This window comes from Pinus tabuliformis, chromosome 6, assembly GCF_031772625.1.
Source record: "Pinus tabuliformis cultivar Carrire ecotype Pingquan chromosome 6, CPIR1, whole genome shotgun sequence".
NCBI classification, from domain to species: domain Eukaryota; kingdom Viridiplantae; phylum Streptophyta; class Pinopsida; order Pinales; family Pinaceae; genus Pinus; species Pinus tabuliformis.
The window spans coordinates 918,547,140-918,553,699 of record NC_142292.1 but is presented as its reverse complement, the minus strand read 5'-3'; positions in this window follow the sequence as shown (position 1 = coordinate 918,553,699).

Here is a 6,560-nt window from a genome sequence, read left to right as displayed (position 1 = left end):
TAGCCCACCTTATTTTAAGGGAGAAAGTAAAATAAATAAATTTAGCCCTTGAAATTAGGAGTTACAACCTTCCATTCGCCCTAATTTTCAAGAATAGGTATTTATGATAGTTATTTCACCCTCCACATTCGGTGTAAAAAATGTTTTTTTCTTTCATTTTCCCGTATTTCATGGTATTGGGGTTAATTTAGAGAAAATGACCTTATTTTTTGGAACAAATGGTCACAAAAGAATAATTCATTTTATTTAAAAATTCAAGTCTCTTATTTTCATGTTTATTTAAATATTGAATAATGTTCTGTCCGTATTCCAAGTTTGCATCTGTTTATTCATAATCATATAAAGAATAACGAAAAACATTTTTTTATATTTACTCCATAAGTCACCTTATATTTACGTGTAAATAAATACAAATATAAATAAAGTGGAGTATGGTAAATAAATACCTCTTTTTATACTTACTCCAAAGGTATGGTAAATAAATATAAATATAAATAAAATAGAGTTATAGTAAATAAATAAAACCTCTTTTATATTTAGTCCATAACCCTCTATCTATTTAAGAAGGCTCAAAAAAGAGGTTTAATTTAAATGAATCCTATGGGCCAAATACCATATTTATAAAAGAGGTATGGTAAATTAATAAAAATATAAATAAACAAGAGGTATGGTAGATAAATAAAACATTTTTTTATATTTACTCTAGAAGTCACATAATATTTAAGAACACTCAAAAAATGTGTTATATTTAGGTGAAGCCTATGGGCCAAATACCATGGGCCAAATTATTATTAATACCATGCAAAGAAAACATTATTAACCCATTATTAACCCTAATATTAGTATTAATAAAAAAAGATGGCACATGGTATTGACCCATGGTATTCACGTGGAATGTAGGCTATTTAAAGGGGGGAATTAAACCAACATAGATCCATCTTTACTTTGGATCTACTAAGCCCCGGGAGGGATCAAATATCGTGATATGCAAACTAGCATAGAGTGAAAAAATATTTGATCCTCGGGCTTGGTAGATCAAGGGTAAAAATGGATCTTGTAATTTAATGTCACTTAAACATTTTAATTTGGTTAAAATAAAAATCAATTATTAATTTTATTAATTTTTATAAATTACTAATAGTAATGTTTAAGCTCGAGTTTTATGATAACCCATGGTATTGACCCATGGTAATATCATGGTATTCATGTGAGCATAGACTATTTAAAGGGGAAATTCTATCAGCTTAGATCCATCTTAATTCCGGGTCTACCAAGTGCTGAGAGGGATAAATAGATTTCATCCCTCCAAGAATGGTAGAAGTGGAGTTAAGATGGATATAGGTTGGTTTTTATGATAATGAAGATATTAAATAGACTTAGGAACTTATATTATGAAAAACATCTTAAGGTGAATGGTTCAAGCTACATTTAGTCACTTCACAAAATTTAGTAAAAAATACCAATATCTCCATTAATATTGGCTTTTCTGATTTAACAAAAAAAAAAAAAAAATCAAAACAGTGAAATCTTATCACTCTTTCTACATCACCCTCACAGAAGAGAGATAGTCAGTGCCTAGATTTCCCACCATTTTTCAAACATTCTCAATATGATACCTTCATGAAAAAGTTAAGGTGCTGATGTTGGATTAGTTGTTTGAAAAATATGTTGGTTTGCACAACCTTTCATCTTCTCTGTTATTCTTAATTTGTCGTAATGATCGGTAGGGGTTGGGCCAATGCTTGAAAATATGCTGGTTTGTACGACCTTTCATCTTCTCTGTTATTCTTAATTTTTCATAATGATTTGTAGGGGTTGGGCCAGTGCACCATATTGTCCTAAAAGGTAGAGATTGTTCACCAAAAAGGAAATTAATCCACATGTTACAATGTTGATAAAAAATGCAAGATGTATGAAGGTAGTGAATTATGCTAATAAACAATTTAGATTGGGAGAGATGTAATTAAATTTTATTATTTAATTGAAGATTTCCAATTAAAATAATAATAAATCTATATGTATATATTAATATATTAATTGGAAGGCTTCTGACAACGGTCACTTCTTTCCATTAGATCCCCTATAGGTCTTTGGGATACCTACTACTTTCTTATATTATATAGTTGGGGCTTGCTACTTGTTGGCGTGTTGCGGTAAACAAAATGTGTTTTTTCTTATTTTATCTCGTAGTTGGAGTCAATGGAATAAGAAAGAAATGTGATAGCTTAAAAAAAGTGGTACAAAATATGTTTTTTTTTTTTTTTGTCTCGTAGTTGGACTCTATGGAATAAGAAAGAAATTTGATAGCTTGACAAAAGTGGTAGAGAAGAGATTAGTCTCTCCTACCTTGACAAAACTTGTGGTTAAGATCAACACCTACAAGAACTTTGCAGTGGAATATTATCAAAACTAATAGAAGGATATGAAAGAGTGTACAGTGAGAACCTTGACAAACATGACCACTGAAACTTGCAACATTGTTTGTAGGAAGAGAAAATTATGTTTCCTTTTTCCAAACATGTATGTTAGTATATTACAATTTAATGAATATGTTTTCCTATTATCGTATATGGTTTCATACTTTAATAAAACATTCGCTTAGACTTCACTTTTTATTGCTTAGTGAAACATTTGCCAAGATCTTACAAGATTTTATAATTCAGTGATAGATTCACCATGACTTTACAAGATAATATAATCCTATGAGAGATTTGCCAAAAGAATTATATATACATATTATATTATTGATAAAATCGCCTCCCATTTTTCCTATGTATCATGGGGATTCACCCATTTATTATACATATAAATTTAGGGTGGTTCCTAAAATTTTCCCTGATAGTCAACATCGTCTCATAATTTAGTCAAACATAGTCTCCACATTCAACACAATCAACCATAGGAAACATAGCCAACATCAACAACACGGTCAATAATGGTCAACCATGGTCAAGTATGTTGAACATTGTCAAACCTTACTTAGCAATAGTCAACATAGTCAACCAAGGTTAAACATGGGAAACCATTTCTTAATCATGGTTTACATTGTCACCCATAGTCAACCATGGGCAACATGGTTTATCCATGGTCAAACATATTAAATGACGTCAAACATAGTCAACTATATTTATCTATAATTAAATGTTCACAACCATGTTCATCCATAGTCAACCATAGTTAACCATAGTCAACCATTATCAAACAAGCTCAACCACAGACATACATAGTCACCATAGTCAAACATGGTCAACAAGTACAACCTCACTTACCATATTCAACCATAGTTGAACCAACTCAACAATGGTCAACCATGGAAACGATTGTCAACATGCTCAACCATGGCAACCATGGTCATCCATAAATATCAACTTTGTCATGCATACTCAACATGCTTGACCATATTCATCTATATTTTATTAGGTTTATTAAGTTCACTATGTTTATTAGGTTTACTAGTTTGACCTAGGTTTATTAGGTTTATTAGGTTGACTAGATTGTCCTAGGCTTATTAGGTTTACTATGTTTATCTAGGTTTGCTAGGTTTGGTAAGTTGACCTGGATTTATTAGGTTTACTAGGTTAACCTAGGTTTACTAGCTTTATTGGGTTAGAATAGGTTTTCTAGGTTTACTAGGTTGACCTAGTTTTATTAAATTAATGTAGTTTTATTAGGTTTACTAGACTTACTTGGTTCACCTAGGTTTATCGGCTTGACAACCACATAATAAAGTGGTTCACTAAGTTGAAAACCACATTAACTTCATCTATAGTTAAACATTGACAACCATGGTAGCCATGTTCACCCATAGTCAACCATGGTTGTCCACAGTTAATCATGGTCAACCATGGTCAACATTGATGTAACATGAATGTAAAAATGTGACAATCATCAACATTATTGTAATATTGTTAGATTAATGTAACATAAATACCATGATATATTAATCGTTGACCATGGTCAACCTTAAACAACTTTCTTCAACCTTGATCAACCTCATCAATGATGGTCAACCTCATCTATCCTCTTCAACCATGGTCAACCATTGTCAAGCATTGTGAACCCTTGACAACCATTTTTAACCATAGTCAACCAACATGAACCATAGTCAACCATGGTCTATAAATCCACTCCATGCACGTCAACCATCTACTAACACAACCACGTTACTAAATGTCATTGATATACGTCGATCAACGACAATTTCCACATTTTATACGACAATCAACATATAAAAATAGCATTGAGGAACATATATCAACCACATTTACTAATGTGATTGTACTAATATAAATATATACAAATATCATATTTAATTATATGTTCACATCTATCAAGTAATTTAGATTCCTTTGAATAAATTTAAACCTGATTTTATTTTAAAACCTTAAATTGAATTAAACCTAATTCCAAACTATCTATCTATCTATATATATATATATATATATATATATGAGAGAGATTCCTTCAGATAAATTTTGAACATAAGTTTCTATTAAATTTAATTAAATCTAAGTTTCAATCAAAATGTACTAGTTATATATATATATATATAGATATATATATATATATATATAATTTCATTTGAATGTTATATTTATTAAATATTAAATTCAATCAAATTTAAGGATGGTAAATTTACAATTTTATTTGAGTATATTATAAATATATGTATATTTTTTATTTTATTTTTTGGATATAGAATAATTGACAATTGGATTGGTCTTATACGTGCCTGACATTTCCAACCACTATAACACCTTTAAGTACCTATGTATATCCCTTCCAAAAGTACAAATAAATTCATCACACATAACACTTCATTTTTTAAACTATTCCAAAAATTATTAAATATATTATAACTAATCTATCAAAAAGAAAAAAAAGGATCGAGGATGCATCCTTAAGAAAAAGAAAAAAAGAAAAAAAAAAGATCGAAGATCAAAGCTCAGGGAAAAAAAGATCAAAGATCAAAGTTCAAGGAAAAAAGGATCGAAGATGCATCCTACAAAAAAAAATTGATGGTACAAGGGTCAACAACTACCTGTCCAACCCCAGAATTACATGTCGTTACTATATTAATAGATCTTGTAATGAGAGTATTTATTACTTAATGATTCAAGAGTAGCGTTGGAGATGGTAAACCGTACAATTTACCTTTAAATAAATTTGATTTTTTAATTATTAAATATTAATTAAACATAATTGTATTACATTATTGGGAAGAAATTCTTTTATCCTCATCTCCAATAAAAATTAATTTAATATATATTGTAATAATCTAATATAAATATCACTAAATTTTAATATAAATATTATTGTAATAATTTAATATAAATATCACTCATTGGCTAATTTATAATTAAACGATGAATTAAAATTAAATTCATTTCATTTAACTACCAAATTTAACAACTAATCATTTCCGTTGGTTATGATCTAGTATTTTATTCATTGCCGCACTCCTTTCTATTTTAATTATTTCAAATCCTTGTGTTATGATCTGGTAATTTTAGTCATCGATGCAATCCCTTCTATTATGTTTAACTTCTTTGTACAGGGTTTCTATGTCTTTGTACAGGGTTTCTATATTCCTCATAGAGGGACCTCTTACACAACTTTCTGCAATAGTTCTGGTTCTTTTCACAGAGTTGGAAGTATTTTTAATGATATAGAATCGTAGTGTCAAGATAAAAAACTAATTTTTTTGGAATGGTTTTTTTAGTATGTATATGTTAATGCTGGAAATCCTAAAACACATTGTATTATCTAAATATTGTGACAGTTCATAAAGGGGTTATGTAAATATATTTTGGGTATGTGAATGAATAAGATAAAGGAAAATTATATAAAAATAAAAATAAAAATTAATCGCCAAAAGAGGTTTGTTTGTTTTGTTTTTTTGAAATGTAAATAAGTTTTTATAATAAAAAATTATTTGTTTGTTTGTAATTTTTGAAAAAAAAAACACATTTTCGTACTTTGTTTCAAGCACTTGACACTTATTATTGTTGCCTTTGATGAGATTAAATACTACTTTAAATGAAAATAAATTTTATTAATAGATTCGAAATATTGACCATAAATTATTACTTATATAATTTTATATAATTTGACTAATTTTTTTCAAAAAGAATTATAGATCACAAAAATCTTAAACTAATTATCATCTTAAATTTTTTCTTTATCATCTTATTAATAAGAAACTTTTCTTTTAACTTAAAAATACAATATTGCTCAAATGTTGTCCCTTACTTTTCCATTATCTTGTAAAATTGGAATGTTGCTAACTCATGTAATTATACTACTCTATTGTCTTCAATTAATCTATTGTGTTCAGGTTAGAATGTTCTAATATTTTTTAGTATTATATTTTTTGTTTTTTATATTAAAATGTTTTAATACTAATTTTTCTTTCTTATCATTTTTGTTATATTTATAAATTTATATATCATAAATTATTAGAACTCTTTTTTAATTAATGATATTAGGATTCGATATATTTTATTGATTGCTCATTTTTGCGCTTGAATCAATCATATAACATCAACTTTCAATCCCAA